We start from the raw sequence: 19,755 nt of genomic DNA on the forward strand, positions 1-19,755 counted from the left end.
GGACTTTTTTGATCTTTTTATTAAATCCTAGTATCAAAGTGGATTTATCCACTCTCAAAGATAAGATGGGGGGAGGCCAGCTTTTGAAGATCATTTGCATTTCTTTCATTTGGTGGCCTAATCTTCTTCCTACTCTATTGAACTTCTGTAAATTGTTTTAGAATTATTAGAACAAAAAAAAATCTCTAAAAGAGTTCTAACTTCTAATTTTCAAAGTGTAAATTCTTTACATAAACTTTAGTGGCACAGCAAATACAAAATAAAATGAGGTCAAGTCAAAAAAGGAACAAATTCAATTAGCCCCTTCAAAGAAATATGAACTTGATTTCAGGTTTTGAATTACAGATTTAGAATATGAGTGGATTTTTTTTTTCTTGTCAGCTTCTGCAGAACTGAAATACGTGAATTCATGGTATGTATCTCGTTCAGAGAGTGCAGCAGCCTTTCCCAGCACAAACACATTACACTCCCCATTATACTTCCATTACATTATACTGGCCTGGCAGAGACTTGCCATGAACTTCCATCCCTCATTGCTTTTACCTAACATTTACTCTCTTTGCTGTAAACAGTGGCTAGCTGTGTTTTAGGTAAGTAAATTATTCCATGGTAACCTATTGGTGGCCTTAGATGCCAAGTGACAGAAATAGGAAGGGAAATGCCCTCTTGTCAGGGAGTGGGTAAAGGCAGGTTCCGCATCCATCTCTTTGTAAGTGCCAGGGTAGGATGTAGTGTGCAAAGGATTATAGGTTATAGACATTTCTCTCTCTACTCAGGGGCTCTATTAGGGGCTCTTGCCTGCAGTGGGGACAGCAGACTCTGACCAATGTGGATTCATGTTTGATTTCCTTACACTGAAGGGGTTTTGTTGGTCCTTGATTCTCCTGACTGCACTGGTGCACCTTTTCATGGAGACCTTGGTTACACATCGAGTGGGCTGTGTATTATTGCTGTTGCATATGGAAGGGGTAGCTGGGAGTGTGCAGGTGCCCTCTGAATCACAGGGAGAAGTGGATTTAGAAAAATGAGCAGCATACAGCCTGCCCTGGGCTTTTGTCCTCAGTAACCCATGAGAACTGATTTCCATCTGCTTGTGCTGGAGTTAGCACAGAGAAAGGAGCTGCCCTTGGAGCTGTTCTTAGACTAATATTTTCTTACTATGTTACCTTTTCCTTTAGTATTTCTCATAAACAGCACTCACCTCTTTGCGTTTTTTTATTCTAACAGTGTACTTTCTCTAGGTAGATCTTGAACAGCAAAATTAGTTTGGACATCAGGAAGAATTTCTTCACTGAAAGGGTGGTCAGGCATTGGAATGGGTGCCTAGGGAGGAGCTGGACTCCCCATCCCTGAAGGTGTTCAGGAAATGATTGGATGTGGCACTGAGTGCTCTGGTCTAGTTGACAAGGTGGTGGTTGGTCAAAAGTTGGACTCGGTGATCTTGGAGGTCTTTTCTGACCTTGATGATTGTGTGATTCTGTGATTTTAAGTAAATTTCTCTGTATCCCTTCAGTAATCTGGCTATAGTATTCTTCAGCTGTTTATCTGTAACAAAATACTTTCCCAACCCATCCAGTGATTCCAGCAGTCCAAAGTGGGAATTAAAGGAGAGGTTTATATTTAAGAATAGATCACAGCTAAAGAAATTTAGAGTATTATGGGATTCTCTGTCAAGGCCTTTGAAGATATTGTCTAAAACACTTTTTAACTGCTTGGCTCTATCAGCTCTGGGGGAGTTATCGTCTCTATTTCCAAACAGTTAGCAGATAAAGCCTTAAAGGCTTGGAGCAATCCCAGTTGTGCGGTGAGTCAATTTATGGGGAAAATATCTCTTGAATCAGTAGTTAAAACTTTATTACAGATGGCTCAGATATTGGGCTTGATTTATTCTTTATATCTTCTGTAGTGACATGAGTGAATTGTCTACAGAAAGGCCACATCATACTTATTACAGAGTAAAGGGCAAATTGGAAAGGTAGTTGCTTCTTTATGGGCCCAATTGCAGCAGAGCAGAGAATGCAGAAATAAAACAAGATTCTTTTTAGGTTGTTGCAGCAAGTTATCAACATACTTGTTTATCATTAGGATGTGCTTGAAGATAGTTTACATAAATGTCCTTATACATACCAAAGGAAGTTGTTTCACCTGATGATAGTATTTGATTTTATTTGATGCCTCCCTAAAACTATCAAGCATTGATTTAAATCAAACATTCATTTAAATCATGCAAGGCAAGGAGAAGGAAGATCTTAAGGATTTTAATTTGGTTATATCTTACCAAATTTGCTTACAACTGAAAATTCTTTTGGAAACAGAAAGCCTTTATTTTACTGTGAGACAATGAATATTTGCACTAGATATATACCTCAAGAAAAAAAAACCATATTTTCAAAAAATTCTTAAAATCACATATAAAAAAATTCCTACAGCCATCATAATTTTTTCATACTTCTGTGAGGAGAACGCATGGCAGTCGATGCAGAATTCTTCCAAAAACACATACTTTATTTTAAATTAAAGTGAATAATGCACTGGGATTACAAGTGGGCTGCAGAGTTTTATTTCTGATTTTATTTTCATGGTCCATGTAATACGGGCAATAATTTAGAATTGTATTTTTGAAGGACAGTCTTGATTTCAAAGTTTTAGGTAACAGTGTAACATTCATGAAAGAGCCCATAACTGAGGAAGTTCTCATTGTTCATACTTTACTTGTTTGAAATTAGATTAAATTTTGTGAAATATCATTGAACTAGAACTGGTTAAAATATTTCTCTTGTGCATACATGGCATAAATGAGAAGTATTGCAGAAATGAGTTGTCCAGGTCTTTTCCAGTTTCTTTTGACATTTGATAGAGTTCTCTTGACGTTTGGATTGCTAAGCTGGGGATCCTTGGATCAAACCCTTTCTCTCTTTTGACCTTTTAAAAATATCTGTGCCTTTAAGTTGGGAATATCAGATGTTGCAAAGGAAGGTACTAAAAAAGCCCACTGGGTGATTATGGCAGGATCTACCAAGAAGATGAACCCATCTTCTTGGATTGACTCATGAACTGGCTCATGAATGTATGTAAGTGATGTAATTTTTTAACCTTTTGTATTTTTAGAAAGAAATAAAATGTTTGAATGGCATAAAGCAAGATTAATGCCCATCTCAGTTAATAGAATAAATGCCATGCTGTTATTCATGGTTTGTTAAGGATAAAAATCATTGACAGTGTAAGCATAAAATAGACACGAATAATGGCAGAAACTAGTTGGCTCTAACTTTGAAAATATCCAGCAACTTAAATTAGCAATCTCAACTTACCCATATATTTACATATTAATGGTCTTAAGTGGTAATTGTAATTGTAATTGTCTCTCATCATTGCTTCCTTTGACCCTCATTTTTCAAATAAGAAATATGAAATTCCATTAAGTAACATTAATAGTAGAAAATTAATTTAAGGCAATATATCATCAATTAGCAAGCCCTTAACACATCTCACTGTTTTCACCTGATGCTTACTTGAAGAAAAAAAAAGTTAATTACTTTATGTATGTCTGAATCCAAGGATATCATTTCATGCATGTATGATGGAGACGAGGAATAAAGTATATTAGATTTCCTGGCCTTGATCAAGTAAAGCATCCAAATTCATGTTGACTTCTCTAGACTATTCACGTGTGGACCAGGGGCACAGAGCCCCTCAACACACACAGTCAAGGCCAGTGCCAGCATCTTTGGACTGGGAAAGGCTGCACTTCTGACAGTTATCTTTATGCCTGGGGTAGTTTGGGTTTTTTTAATGCAACTAAATGTTCTCCCAAGTAAGCCAGAACTCCCTTCAGGTAATTAATGCATCTAGTTTATCTGTGCACCTTACCTTATGGAACGACTCTCCTGATTCATCCTCCTTCGTGGGGAATGACACACCCACGGCTGTTGTGCGTGATAGATCAAGATTAGGAAGCAGCATTTGCATCTGGCCAATAGGTCTTTAGTCATCAAACTGACAAATGAAGCTAATGTAGAATAATAATGTGTGAATTCGCTTCCAAGTACTGAAGACTAAAATACATTTGCGCAGAACGGTGCTCCCATAAGGAAAAAAAAATTACAAAAGCCATTAAAAACCAAATGCCTCGTATTCGTCATGTCAGCAAGGCAATCATCATCTGTTACAGGACATTTATGATTTTTGGACTGCAAATGTTACTGTTGTCCATAAAAGCGAGAATTATTTTTGTTATTTCTGCAAAGGCCAGCCACGTAAATAATGTCTTCTTTTTCTTTTACCTCTTTTTCAAAGACCATGAATATTAGTGTTCTTTGAAAAGCATTGTAAGAATTGTCTACTCATAGAAATCCAGAATGGTCTGGGTTGGAAGGGACTTCAAAGACCGTCCAGTTCCAACGCCCTGCCATGGGCAGGGACACCTTGGGCAGGGATGGGGCATCCACAGCTTCTCTGGGCAACCTGTGCCAGGGCCTCCCTACCCTCACAGGGAAGAATTACTTCCTGATATCCCATCTAAACCCACACATTACGTTGCCAAGTATGGAACATATCATAAAGATAGTTTAAAGAAAACAGGTATGATTTTCTTCCCTTTTTATATGAGTTTCCCCTGGTTATCTGTGTAAATGTCAGACTGGGTTTTTTTTTTGTTCTATGAGGTGTGTGGTTGATAGACTAATAAGTGTAACCTGGAAATATTTTTGACAGGAGCTTCAAACCTTCATGTTTGCACATTTTAAAGATGAGTTACGCACGAGAACAGTTTGAGAGCTGGCGTCAGTAACAGGCTAACTAGGTAGAGTTTCAAGGTGTAATTAATAAATTTCTGTGTGAGAATGAGCCGCTCTTCAGCCTGAGTGCTGTCTGAGTGCTGAGGAGGCCACGCTCTCCTGCACTGCAGCGTGTGAAAGCCCATCTGCCGCTCCATAAATGTTGTCCTTGTGGGCTGGGAAGTTTCTCAGTTCTGTTTGTGGGAGGATTTTGGTTTTCCTCTGCTGGATGCGAATTAATTCAGATTCCATTGTCCTTTGAAAGATTGCAGACTCCTGTTTATCAGTAAGATTTAAACTGGCCGTAATCAACAGATTGATTGGTGAAAAGAATGTCAGGTGGCAAGATTAGTTCAACATAATGAGCTGGGTACGGCTCCTACCAACGTGAATGATGGCAGCGTGCAGGGAATGTGTGAAAGGGAGCAAAGATTCCATGATTTTGGAGCATGTGACATCTACCAAATTACTGGATAGAAAGTTGATGAAGACTGGAGGCTGACTAAGGACATTTGCTGCCAGCTTTTATCTTTCCATGCAGATCTAGCAGCCAAAATGAATTACAGTTAGCCACTGGAATAGCTGTGGGATACCCGAGCAGCAGAAGAATGGTGTGACTGTCAGCACAAGGCTCTGCAACATTATTCATAGCAACTTAGAGGCAATTAACCTGACTTCACTCAGCTGAGTTTTCAGGAAGGAAGTAAATAGCACAACTGCAGAATGAGAGTTTCTGATTGTTTTTCATATATTCCATGTTCACTGTAGAAAGTATTTGCACAACAAAGATAGCTGTAAAACATTAAATTAGGCAAATAGGCCTTACACATGGGGGGAAATGAAAAGTAAATTTAGCCTACCGAGTACATTTGGAATTTATTTTCATAATTTAAAGTGGTTTAATGGTAAGGATCAATAGTTAAATTTTTTGTAGGTTAGCTAGCTCAGTCCTTATAACTAACATGGACTTGATTCTTTCAAAGTACAGAACTTTTCTTCATTCAGGTGGGAAGTGTGCTCTGAGCAGGACAAAGCTGAGGACTGTGAGCCAGCCCTGGGGGTGTAAAGCTGAGAGAGACTTCTTCATTATCCACAGTCCAGCTGACTGCTTTTGCCCATGCTCCTGGCTCCAGTGGCCGGGCTGGGACAAGTGCAGGTTAAGGGTTAGTGACACGAGCCTTCAGGAATCCATTCCCCACAGCACTGTCCTTTCCCACCGAGATGTGTCCGTGTGTCCGTGTGCAGCCATGGCCAGGGCAGCCCAGGGAATCTGAACACACAGTGATGTGGTTTTGCAGGAGAGAGGTGGCGAGTGGGTCACGTGCCTGTGCAAAATTGCCACTCCTTGATACACTGCCAGGCAGAAGTGTTGAGACGAGGTGAGGTGGGACCTACTCTCCCCTGACTGATTCAGGGGATTTGTGTACTCTGGTGATGAACTGGTTCATCCACATAAAGCCCAATGAAGAATCTCATTTAACAGTGATATATCCATGCCGTGCCTTTGTCCCCTCTCCTCTGCAGTGTGTTGCTCATTCGTGTCCTTGGCGGGTGCTCCTGGTACAGTCCCTTATGTGGATCCTGTTGAATGCTGCCTTTGGGGGATGCTGTTTCTTTAGCAAAGGAGCCTCTGTGTCAGACAGGTGAGAAACAGGTAGAGCTGCTGCTCTTTCTCTACGTGGAGTGAGCAAAAGCAGGGTCTGGGGAAAAAAGGGAGGGAGGAAGCTGAAGATTTTGGAAAGCAAATAGGGACCAGCACAGAATTGACAGAATCAGTAAAAAGAATTGGGCAAAGACATTTGTGTGGGGGGACATGGCACTATGTATTGACTTACAGGGAAGCAAAGTAATATAGGGTCTGAAATGGATTGTTTTAGGAAAGGGAACATATTGATTGTGGGGGAGTAGATAATTGATGCTGGAAGCGGGGAATTTGCATGTACAGGCATAGCATGCCAAAATAAAGCGTGTTCGTGGGCAACAGCAGACATCTTGAATATGCAAATGTGAGTTTGCATATACATGTGCAAGTGCTGTGCATGCAGTAAATCTCTGAGGAAATTTTGCAGGTTCATTTTGTGTCTCTGCTAATACAAAACTATGTTGAGCAGAGCTTAGCTGGGGAGAGAGCAGTGAGGGGGATCCTTATGGGGCTGAAAACAAGGAACATACTGTAATTATGGTAAAGCCAAGCATTACAAGCAGGAAATACAAAGATATGTTTACTATTAAAAGAGACCCAGGCATGTTAATTTATGGAAATTAGCAGTTTAAGGCATCTAAAAAAGTATGTACTGACATAAAATTCTGCTATAAAATTACGATTAGGACATTTTCCTGTTTGTAGCTCCAAATTAGTTGAATTTTTTAAAGGTGTTTTTTCTCCATGTGATGCCACTTCAGTGAAGGAAACAAGATGCTCAGGATGCCTTTGGAGCATCACAAGAGTGGCACAGTAAGAGGGGTTGGGTGGGGAACTCGATCTCTGTGTTCTTAATCGTGTACTTTGCTCGTGATTTGAGGGCTGACCATTTTTTGTGCTATTTCTATCTTTTAACCTTTGTATTTCGTTATTTTATCAATGTTTGATTGCAAAACACTCAATACAATATGTTTAAGAATATGAATTAAGAGATCCAGAACTGAGAACAGAACTGTTGGAGCTGAACTCTCTCACTATTTTCTCATTTCATTTGCTTAAGAAGAATAATTCCAATTTTCAGTTGAAATACTTAGTTTTGGACTGGGTAAATCCTCAATCCTCTACATAGTTTTTCATGTTTTTACTTTGAGGTGAAAAGCAATTTCACAATGAACCCTTTGTTGAAGTTACTGGTGTTAAGGCCACAAGGTGTGTGTTAAGTGCTCTTCAACTTCCCCTGACAGTTCTTCCAGGAAATACAACAAAAGTGGTAATTTTTTTCTTTTTTATCCATTAAAGAAGAAACAAAGACACGTTTTTGCTCTTGCTTCTCTTTGTGACATAGTTGTCATAATTTCAACTGGAAAAATGAACTTGTTCTGCATTAGTGGTAATAAAAACATGGCACTTGAACCTTTCTGTACAAGGTACTGTCTGAAGGAGCTGAAAAGTAAACTGAAATCTTGCTTGTAGAAACACTTAAAAATAGATAATCATTTATCATGCTATAAATAGGGAAATATTCATGTTGGAATAAGTAATAGAAAATTAATAAGTATAAAAAATTCGGTGTATCTTTTCAATATTAATTTATGTTTTAAACAGGTGCTTCAAATGTGGAGTTGTATCTATAACCATACCTGACTGGAGCATAATTCTAACTCATCACCAGTGGAACTTCATTCCTAAGCTATTCCAGAGCCTGCATGCTGGTTGTGGTGTGTGCTAGAAACAAAGTTAGAAGGCTGCCTTTCCTTTCCCACTTTTGAAGGGTTGGCTCTCAGCTCTTGGATCAGCTGCAGCTCCAGGAACAGCTCTGGCAGAAGTTCCCCATGCTGCTCGCAGGGACAGACACTTCTCTCGCCGTCCCTTTTCCTGGCGTGGCTGGTGTGTACCTGCTTTGGGAGCCAGACCAGGGAACCACTTCAGAGTTGTTTCTCACTTCAGCTCACGGCACACTCACAAGGATGTTTGTGCTGGCAAAAAGGAGAGAGAGGAGTAGAGATGCATTCCAGGGAGCGGGCAGGAGAGCAGAACTAGCACTCATGTTGGCAGTGTGCTTGCTGCTGGGATAAATAAACTAGAAATTATACCATCAGAGGTGGGGGAAGCCTTAATCCTGTGCAGCCAGAGGCAGCACATGGTCTGTCAAGAAAGTGAACCCCTTTGAATGGCCGGTGGTAACTGTAGGATGCAATTCTGCCCTCCTGTTTCCTCTGCTCTCTTTGTCCCCTGCCGTGTTCTCCCTCTGCCACCTTGAACTGTCTCTGCTCTTACCTGACATCTCAGTCATGTTCAAGGAGCTAAATTACCAAAAACTAACCCTACAAACAGAAGGGTATATGTGGGGGTGCTTATATTCCTTTGGGTTTGTCACTTTAGGATGAATGTGGTGTAAGAGAAGCGGCAATGACAGTGGGATGTAAGGTGGACTGGGCACTGCCTTGTTAGATGAGCTTAAAGATGGCATTAGCCCTATCACCTGACAGCAGTCATAGCCAGGGGAAACAGTTTGAATTAAACATGTGAAATATGAAACTAGATGATGTTAAATTCAGAAATCTACAGCAGAGTAAGGCAGGGATTTCCTCAGGATGTTTCATGATGAGCCTTCCACTGAAATTCAGGCAAGTTCCGGCATCTGCTTCCCATAGGCTGTTTTGAAAAGTTGAGATTAAATTCTTTAACTCTTTTATTATAACTGTTAAAAGCTTAATAACACATTGTGTGTTTTGCATGAAACTCTGGCCTTGCCGAAAACTTCTCCAAGGCCAGCATTTACTGTGCTGGTTTTGGTGACTCCATGGGATATAATCCATGCTATGATGCTCAGATGTGCTTCAGAAGAAAACTCCACAACTTTCCTTAGAGCAAGTTGAATATGTTTAGCACTTTTCATGAAATCAGAATCACACTTTTGAAATAACAAATGCAGGATGTCAATTAGTTTAATGGACAATAAGAGGTTACACTTGCAATTGTGAGACTTTGGAAATCCAATTATTTCTATTAATATGCCTGCATTACAGAGCCATATTTCAGTGCTGTCCCATGCCTTGCTTGTCTCGCTGCCTGTTATCGAACTGAAGCCTTTAAAATCTCCTGTTTGCATTTTAATTGGCTTTGGGAATAAGTAGGAAGAGAATAATGGAAATAAGTGGCAAAATTAAAGTAGTGCTTTTGAGAATCTGGAAGCATATAACAGGCATGTAACAGACTCCTTCTCACTGATATAAGCCCCTGCTTCTGATACACTTGTGTCTGAGACATCTGAATCCTTTTTGTCTCATCATTTAAGAGAGGGGGAAGCAGCTTTTTAATTCTGAATGTGCTCTGTGCGTGTTTCAGTGTTAATGTCACAGCTGGAGTCTGGAATTACAGTCACTAAGCCCTCCCTGTATTTCAAGCCAGCGTGCTAAAGTGGAGAATTTAATTAATATAAACAGAGAAGGGGAGGCGGCAGCAGAGGGAAGGCAGCCGGCAGAGGTGAGGCAATCAGTGCTAAGCAGATTTCCCTGGCTCCCAGGACACTGCTCCTTCACCATGAGGATTAAACCCTCCAGGGTTGTGCAGGTTGAGCCTCCACAGTTGTCACTGTGCTCCCTTGTAATAAAACACAGCTGTTTGCAACCTTTGAGCCTCAGCTCTTAGGGAATCTACCTGGCAACATATGGTTTAGCAACACATGGATCAAGTTTTCTACGGTTGGTGCAGTGTACAGGAAACTTTTTTCTTTCTTTCCCTTTATTTCTTTTTCCTTTCACCTCCTGTATATCCTGATTGCACTTCAATGGCATAGTGGTGAATCCTGTAATTCCGTAACTGTTGGATCCCGGCACAGACTTGGTTGAATTTCCTGAAATGCAGAATTTCCTCTCATGGTGATCCCGAGACCCCTGCATTGCCTGACATGAGCATCATGATCTCAGGTCTTCCTAGAAGGCCGACAGAAGGGTCTCAGTGCAGAGGCTGGTGTGTAACCTGGCAATATAAGAAATCCCGGGGCGAATGGTAGCTCTGGGAGCTGTATTGAGCTGTAGGACGCGTGGCTGTGATCCTTCTCTGTGCTCCCCTTTCCCTATGGAAAGTCTCAGCAAGTCAACATAACAAATTAAACCCAAACTCCTAAACTGAAGTTATGCTGACTGAGCTGCAGCTGCTATTCCAAAGTCCGTGTTACTCCAGACCTTTGAGATGGGTTAGATATTTGGCACTGAGCCTCAGAGGCCTCCCAGCAATTTAAATGTGGGTATGAATGGTTATTGTTTTATTCAGAAGTTACCACTCATGTGGCCTACAGTATGACTAGGCTAAATTATTAATTTCTGGATATTCTAATGGAAAGAGGGGAAGGGAATATTATTCAAAGAACTCATTTGGAAACCAAAATGCCATTAGGGCGTGTAGGTTTTCAATTTGGACTGAGCAAAGTATAATACATCAGCTCTTTTCTTCCCTCCCTGTCATATTCTGTTCTCAAAGCATGGGTGGGATGCTCTCCAATTCCAGGTGGAGGGAATAGATTTATTTTATGCTGAAAATAATGAGCTTGTATGGGTTTGTGTGTTTGGTTGAATGGGAGACTTTCGCATCAAATGGCCATTTATATTCACAGACCTCTGCTGAAAGGGAGAGTTATAGATGAACTGACAAATGGTCATCAAATACAATGCACTTTTCTTGGGTTGTCAGGGTCTGGGGAGTAGAAGTGACTGGAGCAAAATACATGATTATGCTTAGAAAAAGGAAAGCCTAGTTTTATTCAGGCAAGGAAAGTCAAGTTGGATCATTGAAGACTCAGTGAATAGGGAGCATGGGGAGCTGCTGCCTTCTCCACCTCCTGTGGTGGGGGTTTCTATTAAATCTCTGATGGAGAGGGGTTCCAGTCTGTCTTTGCTTTGACAAACAGAGAGGGCATGGAATCCACACAATGGTTGGTAAGTCAGCGGAGGGAACAACTTTGCTATGATATAGGTTGGATATTAGGAAAAATTTCTTGGCTGAAAGGGTGCTCAAGCAGTGGGACAGGCTGCCCAGGGAACCATCCCTGGAAGGGTTCAAAACGTGTGTGGATGTGGAAGTGGTTTAGTGGTGGGCTTGGCAGTGTTAGCTGAATAGTTGGACTTAATGGATTTTTTCAACCTTAATGATTCTACAATTCTATATATTAATGCAACAGCTCATGGAAGTAAATACAGATGCAGGCAGAGGTTCCTGATTGCTTTACATCATTTGGTGTGTAACTTTTGCTTTACTTCAAAAAAAAAAATCAACAAATCCACCCCACTTTTAAAGTAGAACTCAGAATGACTTCAGAATATTGCTGTTTAAGTGAATTCCAAAGAAAGAATGTGCTTTATTTTATTTATTCCTTAGCTGCTGCATTACTATTAGAGAGCAATAATGCTTGAAATCATCTAAACAATTTTCTCTTTAGCACTTGAATCTATCAGGAAAAAAGTGTCTATCTTAAACGAGCATTAAATTCATTAATGTATTTTCCTATGGGAGCCAGAATCTACATTTTGTAAGAATTGCTTTAAAAGTTTAAATACACAACCAAAGAGATATTTCAGAATACCAGATGGCTTAATAAGCATTGTTTAATTTTATTTCTAAAATGTGTGGGGTCTTGTGGTAATTGAAATTCAGCAAGAATAATTGAACTGATATGTTCTATTTAGCCAACATATATCTATATAGCTATAAATTGGGTTTGATTTGCTTTTAAATTTTAAGTGCCTCTTACTAGATGAAATTACGCCCTTTCTTGCTACAAATCCCAAGCTTTTATCTTTTACTTTTGGTTCACTCTATTATTTGCTTAGTTTTCCTCCTCTGCAATAGGAATGGATGAAAACAGGTAGCAAACCAGAGAAACACTAGTTGAAAAAGCATGAAAAAGTGCAGCAACAGGAGACCAAAAAAAAAAAAAAGAAATGCACTCTTATTGGTAGCTGAATAACAACTACAAAGGGAAACCTTTCAGGTAACACCCCCGTGTCCTGTGCTGGGCTGTGCTAAGGGTTACCCCGTTTCCTTGGCCCACAGGTTCCCCCCAAGCCCCTGAGAGTGAAATAAGGAGATTACTACCTTTGGGGAAAATACAGCCTGTTCCCTCCAGGAGTTGAGATACACCAGCAGTCATTGTAACTCACTATTAGATTGATTCAGCACCATGCTGGGCTTTTCTTTTACTTTCCACCAATTATGGAGGCTGACAGAAAGGAGAAGAAGAAGTATGCTGCAATAAATGGGAAAGAAAGGGAGGAAAATATTGGCATTTCCGAAGATTTAGGACACCGTCACAGTAAATCCACAGACTTAATAGGAGCCTCACTTTAATATAGGAAAAACACCAGAATCAGTCTCCAAAGGCAAATAATTTCTGTGACTTCTCCTTTCTAACAGAAATGCTGGCTGTTCGTGTAAATTGTCTGGAGATATCGGTGAATCCTAATCTGTGCAATATGACAAAAGCATGGTTCTCTAAGGCTCTGTTAACCATTTTTCTGTATTTAAACTGGAATATATTTTGAATTCCCACAATATTCTTTCATAACCATAATTTTATACACAGCAGATGTGTACCTTAATAGGAAGAAAAGTGGAAAATCATCTCAAGAACTGTAAGACTTTGCATCCTCAAGTTTGTCTAACAGGCCTGAAGGCAGATTTCTGTTCAGGTATTAATACAGATAGATTCTGTTCTGCCAGCTGACTTCCCCTTTCCACACTCAGCTAGTATTAAAGATTTCTGTACTGAGTGCAGAAGACTACGGGGTTTTATATGTTAAGATTTTTTCTTCTTTGCTATCACTTTTCTAGGTTAGATTTCTTAGAGACATTGTTCAGATACAGATTATGGGCCACATCAGGGATGGAAACCCCCCAGCTGTGACACTGTGGTTTCTGTCTTTCCACTGTTTTAAATTCTGTTTGTTCTCCCTAAAACCTGACTTAATCACAGCCCTTCACTCTCTGTCTTCCCAGAGTGGAGTACCCTTCCTGCAGCTTGATGTATCCCACAAAAAGCTATTTCTCCAAACAGCCTGTCTTCCTGCCTCAGGCCCACAGGGATGGGCACACTGATCTCTTAAACTTCCACTTATTTTGAAATCTCTGAGCCTGAACCCAAGATTTCCTCTTGGTGAAGGCTCTTTCTGTTTGTAGGGCAAAGCATAAGCTCTCATGAATTTTGGAAACTTTTGAAGTGAGGGAGAAGATGAAGTTTTGATGTGGGGATTGCAGCCATCAGCTTGCAGTAATTAGAGGATCCAGCCACAGCATCGTTTCATGGCTGCAGGAGCAGTTCCATCTACTGAATCTGTTGCTGTGCCTGTTTGATGTCAGGGTCTCTGGTGGTTTGTGTTACTGGTGGTTTGTACAAAATGGGAGTTCTGCCTTAACACTGGAGATGCCTCTGTTTGAAGGGATCTCTCCAAGTGTTTGTTTCTTTCTTGAATCTGAAGTGTTTTTTCAATCCATTGTTTTCCCTGCTCTCAAAAACAACCATAAGAGAATCACAAATTGTCTCCACATCAGGGAATACAGAGAATTAAAAAAAACCCCCTCTGTGTACTGGCCAAGTTCCTCTGTGCTGCTTAATTCTCTGAATTAAACATGAACTACCTCCTCCTACAATTGAATTCCTTGGGAACAGTATAGGTTCTCTCAAATTAGGGATTTGGGGTAGTATCTTCACCATCAGAAGGGTACATGTCTGTCTGAACAGGGATTGACTATAAACCCACTTTAAAATCCATGAAGTTTTCTTTTTTCATTTCATCCTGCTCAGGAAGGGATTAGAGTCTCACTGGAACAGCTCTTGGGATACAATGTTTTGTAGCTTCTTGTTTTCTGTTTAGCTCTTCTGAGAGAGAACTCAACACTGCAAGACCAACACCAGGGAATGTTTGCTCTTTTACCTGATGCTTAGAGATCTAAAGTTTCATATCCACCTCCTTCTGTGTCTTCAATGACAGCCCCTGTTTCTATGTGTGTGAGGTGTTTGCTTCGGGAAAGCAATTTTGCCATCCTTTTTCCCCGATTAAACTGTAGATTGTTCTATTTTTACAGTAAACAATGTCTAGAATTCTACATATGAAAGTGCATAAGGGTCACCTTGAAGAATGACAGGGAAAGATTTCTCATCAGTCTCTCTACTTCTCTGCTAGCTCGTATGGTTGCTTTCCCATTTTTCTCAGAATTCCCTTGCCTTAAGCATTGTGGGGAAAATAACATCATAAAGCAGATCAGGTTGGAAGGAACTGCAGGAGGTCCAATCACCTTCCTGCCCAAAGCAGGGGCAGATGTGACATCAGACCTTTGAGAGCTTTATCCACCCTGCTCTTGAAAACCTGCAAGGATGGAGAGTGTCCAGCCCTCTGGGCTGCCACTTTGGCTGCTTGATTGTCCTCATTGTGGAAAAGTTTCTTGTTATCCAACGTGAATCTCTTGTTTCAGTTTATGCCCATTGTCTCTCCATCTCCACCATCCATCAGGTGCTCCAGCCCTTGGACATCTTGGTGACCCTCCACTGAACTCACTCCAGTTTATCAACACCTTTTGTTTCAAATATCTGCTTTTAATTCCTGCATTTACTGCTCGTTTTGATTTGGTTTTTTCATATATGTACAATATGTATAAAAAACAGAGGATACAGGCTTTGATTTTTTTCCTCCTGAAAATCCTTAAGGAATCAGGTGAGCAATGAAAACGTACATCTGGGTACTTTCTCCTTTATTGCATGTAATAGAAATATTACCTGAAGCATCTAAGTGCTTAAAAAGACGTGAGCCTTTCAATCCCTATAGAACTGATACTATACCATGTAATAATTTGAAATCTTACAGTGCTTTTTCTCCTGATCTCACCAAGATTTTAAAACATAGTGCAAAATGTTGCTGCAGTTTTATCCTTGTTCTTCCTGGGAGCTAAAGTTGTAACCTCTCTCTCTGTTCCAAGGCTTCTTTTAAAATGCAGAATTGTGCTTTTATTATTTATTACTGGTTTTTGTCAGTACTTTGGCACACAGTTTATCAGTTAATATGGTGAATTTGGTTTATTTTTGTAAGAAGGAGTGGGGAGGGGCATTTTAAAAACGCACTTGTTTACACTTGAGAAAGCACTTGCCAAATGGGGCATGTTATTCATTGGCCTCTATTCAGGGATGGGATGAGGACACCACAGCAGTGCTAGGCTAGGGCAGATTCCATCTTTTGAGGCCAGAAGGAGCCACTACAGAAATACAGAAATAATAAGAAATATTACCATTTTTAAACAGATCCTGAGGTGTGAGGAGGTAGATCATCCTGTACCCAGGCTCTGAGCATCTGACCAGAGCTGTGTATTACACACACAAGACTTTTTCCCTGTAGTTCTTCTGCAAAGCATCTAAAAAATTCAGGTGGTGCAGCACCACTTTCAGTAACCACCTCAGCATTTAGGAACACACTGCTGTGAGATTGCGGGTTTTATGGGGACAAGTTTCTCCAGCTTCCAGAGGATGGGATTGATGATGCCTTTATCTAATAAGGCTGAGGAGTAATCGGTCCATTAGGCTGCTGTGTGTCAGCTCCCACATGCAGTAAGGCCACCTTTCAGCCTTCATTTTCATAAGGAAAAATTACATTTTGTGAATCTGAGTGTGTTTGCAGCTGGCCAGTTCCCGGTCCAAGTTGGAGCACACTTTTAACTGTCCTAACTTCCCCTTGGTCCCCTTGCTCTGGATGTGGCCATATGAGGCTGCTGAAACTTAGGAAAGCCAAGTTGTCCTGAGCCCACTGCCTGCTGGGTGGCAAACGCTGGGGGAGGTTTCTGTTGTCAAAATGACTCATGTTTCCATACTTTTCTGTATGAATTTTACAGTTGAAGTCAAGCTGTAATGTTGTGGATATGATTTTATGTGGTAGTTTTGTGACGTGGATTCTCAATCTGCTTTTCCTTGTGTTTGAATTCTTATCCTGACTTTTGTGAATATATAAAAGAAGTGAATTCTGTTGTTAGCTCCCACAGGGCCCTGTGGTTGTTGTTCACATTGTGGAACAGAAGAGCTCAGAGCTGAGCGGTGATGATTGATAGTTTTTGTATCAGTAGTGAGGTATGGCAGGTAAGATCAAAGCTGGGCTGTGCATGGTGTAAGAGATAGTACCTGACCTGGAGAACTTCAGAATGTGTCCACAGAGGCATTAGGTGCCCAAGTACCTTTAGGAATCTAAACTGCATAATCTAAGTAGACAATACAAAGGAAGGTGGTCAGAGAAACATGTAGAGGTGACTTGGCCAAGGTGATACAACAGCACCTGTAACAGAACTAATGGACAAGCTGGATGTCCCTCCTTGGCTGTCAGGGGTCTCCAGGTATGAGATCACAGCTTCCCTTTCCTCATGCAAGTTATCTTTTCAGGCAAGACAGAAAAATGAAAAATTTGGAGATGAATTTTGGTTGCTGACTTTCTCCTCTTCCCCCCCCCCCCCGTTCCAGAGTGCCCTATTTTTAGAAGTCACGCATAGTGCCGGCTCACGTTGCAGCAGCTGGGCTCTCTGAGCCTTCATGGAGTAACTCCTTATAGGTTGTTCACACTCAGCCAGTGGAGGGAAATGTTTTCCTGCATTATGTATTCCTGCAGATCTTTTCCACAACAATAGGGCAAGTAATTGTAATGTAAATTATACCAGTCTGCATTGTAACCCTCTGCAACACAAAAAAAATGTTTCCAGTGATTCTTATGTTAGATATTGATTTGACTTTATCAGAGAAAGATCTTCTTGCTTTTTGAGAGTTTAAGAAGCAGAGAGGCCGTGAATTAAAGACTCACTTGGGTCTTTTTACCATAGGAAAGACTAGGAATTATAGCTGTGTCAGGATAGTAATGGCCCTCAAACATCTCAAGCTCAAGTTCCCCTCATCAGCCTTGTCTGCAGTATTTGTGTTGCCCTGAATTAAATACCTGTTATTTTCCTAAGGGTGCACCTTTTTGAGGTGCAAACTTCTTCATGTAAGTGAATTTCTAAGCAGAGTTGCTTAACTGTTGCTGAAAAAACAGTGCTGAGAAGAGCTGTGGGAGGGAGCCCAGTGTTTTACAGCTCCAAGTACAAACATCTGTCACAAAGAGTTGTGGCAAAGTTGATCTTGCCTTTAGGTGGCAGAAGGAGTGATGACCTCTTAAGCACCCCCCAGCCCTGCATTCTGAGGTTCTGAAATGCCTGCTGACTTTCCTGGAGCTATAGAAAGACATCTTGAGTGGCTAAATCACAACAGCTCCCAGACCTCTGGCTAGAGGCCTTGTGTCAGTGCTGACTGCATCTGCATCTCATGGAAGCTCATAATCCATGGCAGCACATGGAATATGCTGTGTTAGTTCTCTTGCTATTGAAGAGATGGCAAATGAGGCCACTGAGATGAGGAGTTTGTGTTCGTGTCATCTTCCCCAAAGTTACAGGAAAGCAAAGTGCTTGGGGTGGAAGCGTGGCTGCACAGCAGGGTGATGCTGCTTTCCCAGCAGTGGATGGGGGAGGCCAGCCCGTTAGTCCAGCACTCACAGGCCAGCACTGCTGGAAAGCTGAGCATTGAAAAGAGGTGCTGCAGAGGAACCTCTGAGCTCCTAGAGCTCCTAGAGCTGCTGCTCTCTGAGCCATGCTGCCAGACACAAGTGGGTCTTACTCTGGGTACACCCAGGTTTCTGTGGGTCCTGCAATTGCAGCACTTGAGGGGAGAAAGGAGAACAGAAAAATTCGAAAGAAGGAGCTGCCAAAAGCAGAGGCTTGGCTGCCATGTTTACATCAGTGAGCAGTTGCAATGTGTTTTGTCCAAGCCTTTTGCAGTCCATTTTCCTGAGTGTGGTAACAGAACCACCCCAGGAACTCCAGCGAGAGTGAACCCTGGCAGTCCCACAGTGCATTTGGCCATTCCCCATCAGGAGGGGTCAGGGCTCAAACTCTGCCCCCATTCAGTACGTGATGCTGGGGCCACTGTCACTGCCATCCCCTCCTTTCCCTTGCAGGGGCAGGAGAGTTTAGATTTTGGTTCCTTGTGAGATAAGGAGGGACTAGATGATTCTGCACATGCCACTTCAGATGAATAAATACTTATTGGCAAATACCCAGTGAGATTTATACCATGGCTTGCTCTTAGCCTATATACAGCTTTCTGCCTTTTCTCCTTGCTGCTGCTGCTTTATTTTTGTAAGCAATATGTGAACTTGATCATTGCGTTGTGTCAAGGCTGTGGGAAATACTGTGCAGAACAGCACCTCCCTTGCAGCAGGAGAGTCCTTGAAACTTGTCACCCCATTAAAATCTGGAGACTGCACAAGAGCATAACCTGTCAGGCTCCCTTTTTTTTCAGTCACCCCGTAATTGCTGTTTGTGGCACGGAAAATGTGGTAGAGTAAAAAGCTAATATTTTGACAGAGTAAAAGATCGATGGAGCAAAGGCATTACTCAGCATTTTGAAGATTTGTCTTGTCTTAATACTGCCTTGCTCTCTAAGGCTTCTGATATATGAAAGCAGAATTTGTAGTATTTATTGTAATCTTAGGGAGTATCCTTTCATAAGTAGAGAAATAAAATGGCTCAGGACAATTTTAATAATTCTGTCACCATAACAGATCAGTGAACGCTCGTTTGCCTAATGGCAAATAAAATAAAAATTCCTGCTAATAAATCGAGAGATAAGCAAAAATTATAGGGTTTAATTATTATTATTCGTAAACACTACTTCATGTCTTTCATTTTGATTATGAACAGCAACAATTGACAAGGCTGAATGATGAAAACTAAGCTTTCCAAAGAGTTTCTGATAGAGAGAGGCTAAAACTAGACCACTTAAAATTCATGGCTACATCACCAAAATATGTATTTGAAGCACTCTGCATCTGAAATCTTTGTTGAAAGTCATACATTAAAACTACTGCTGGATTCCAGTCACTAAACCATCAGTGAACCTGTGGAGTTGGAAAGGTCTCCGAGGCTGTCGTGTAACATTTTCTGGTGACACGGGTAACCCTCTCTGCAGCCCAGAATGTAGAGCAGCTCTGTGAGAACAGCATGTGCTGAGTGAGGGCTCACTTTTCAAAGTCATACAAAAAAATCCACTCTTGTACACTAATATACTGCAAAGCAAGACACAGCTTTGCTGGATTTATATGTATGGCAGCATGTGCAGCATTTCTGATTCAATCAGAAGAAAAATAGGCACTTTAAAAATTACATTAATACATAATTATATGACATAATGTCAGGTCGTAAATGTAGTCATATCTTGTAATGCACGCTTGGATTTTATGAAGGTTTCAAAAAACCTTCCCTCAAATAATGCGGGAAATCACATGGAAA

The 19,755-nt window shown here is 41.0% G+C and overlaps 1 protein-coding gene across 13 annotated transcripts in view; it reads left to right on the forward strand.

The window, feature by feature from the left end:
- Positions 1–19,755, forward strand: part of LOC113965119 (von Willebrand factor C domain-containing protein 2-like) — a 426,515-nt gene that overhangs the window by 292,258 nt on the left and 114,502 nt on the right. The window contains exon 1 of one of the 13 annotated variants that reach the window (XM_027678049.1): positions 11,334–11,354. The exons of the other annotated variants lie outside the window; for them this stretch is intronic. The gene's annotated coding sequence lies outside the window, so the exon portion shown is untranslated. Of the gene's footprint in view, positions 1–11,333; positions 11,355–19,755 lie in introns of those variants that run through there. 13 annotated transcript variants of the gene reach the window in all.

This window comes from Neopelma chrysocephalum, unplaced genomic scaffold (assembly GCF_003984885.1).
Source record: "Neopelma chrysocephalum unplaced genomic scaffold, ASM398488v2 Primary Assembly neopelma1_44, whole genome shotgun sequence".
In the NCBI taxonomy this organism is placed as follows: Eukaryota; Metazoa; Chordata; class Aves; order Passeriformes; family Pipridae; genus Neopelma; species Neopelma chrysocephalum.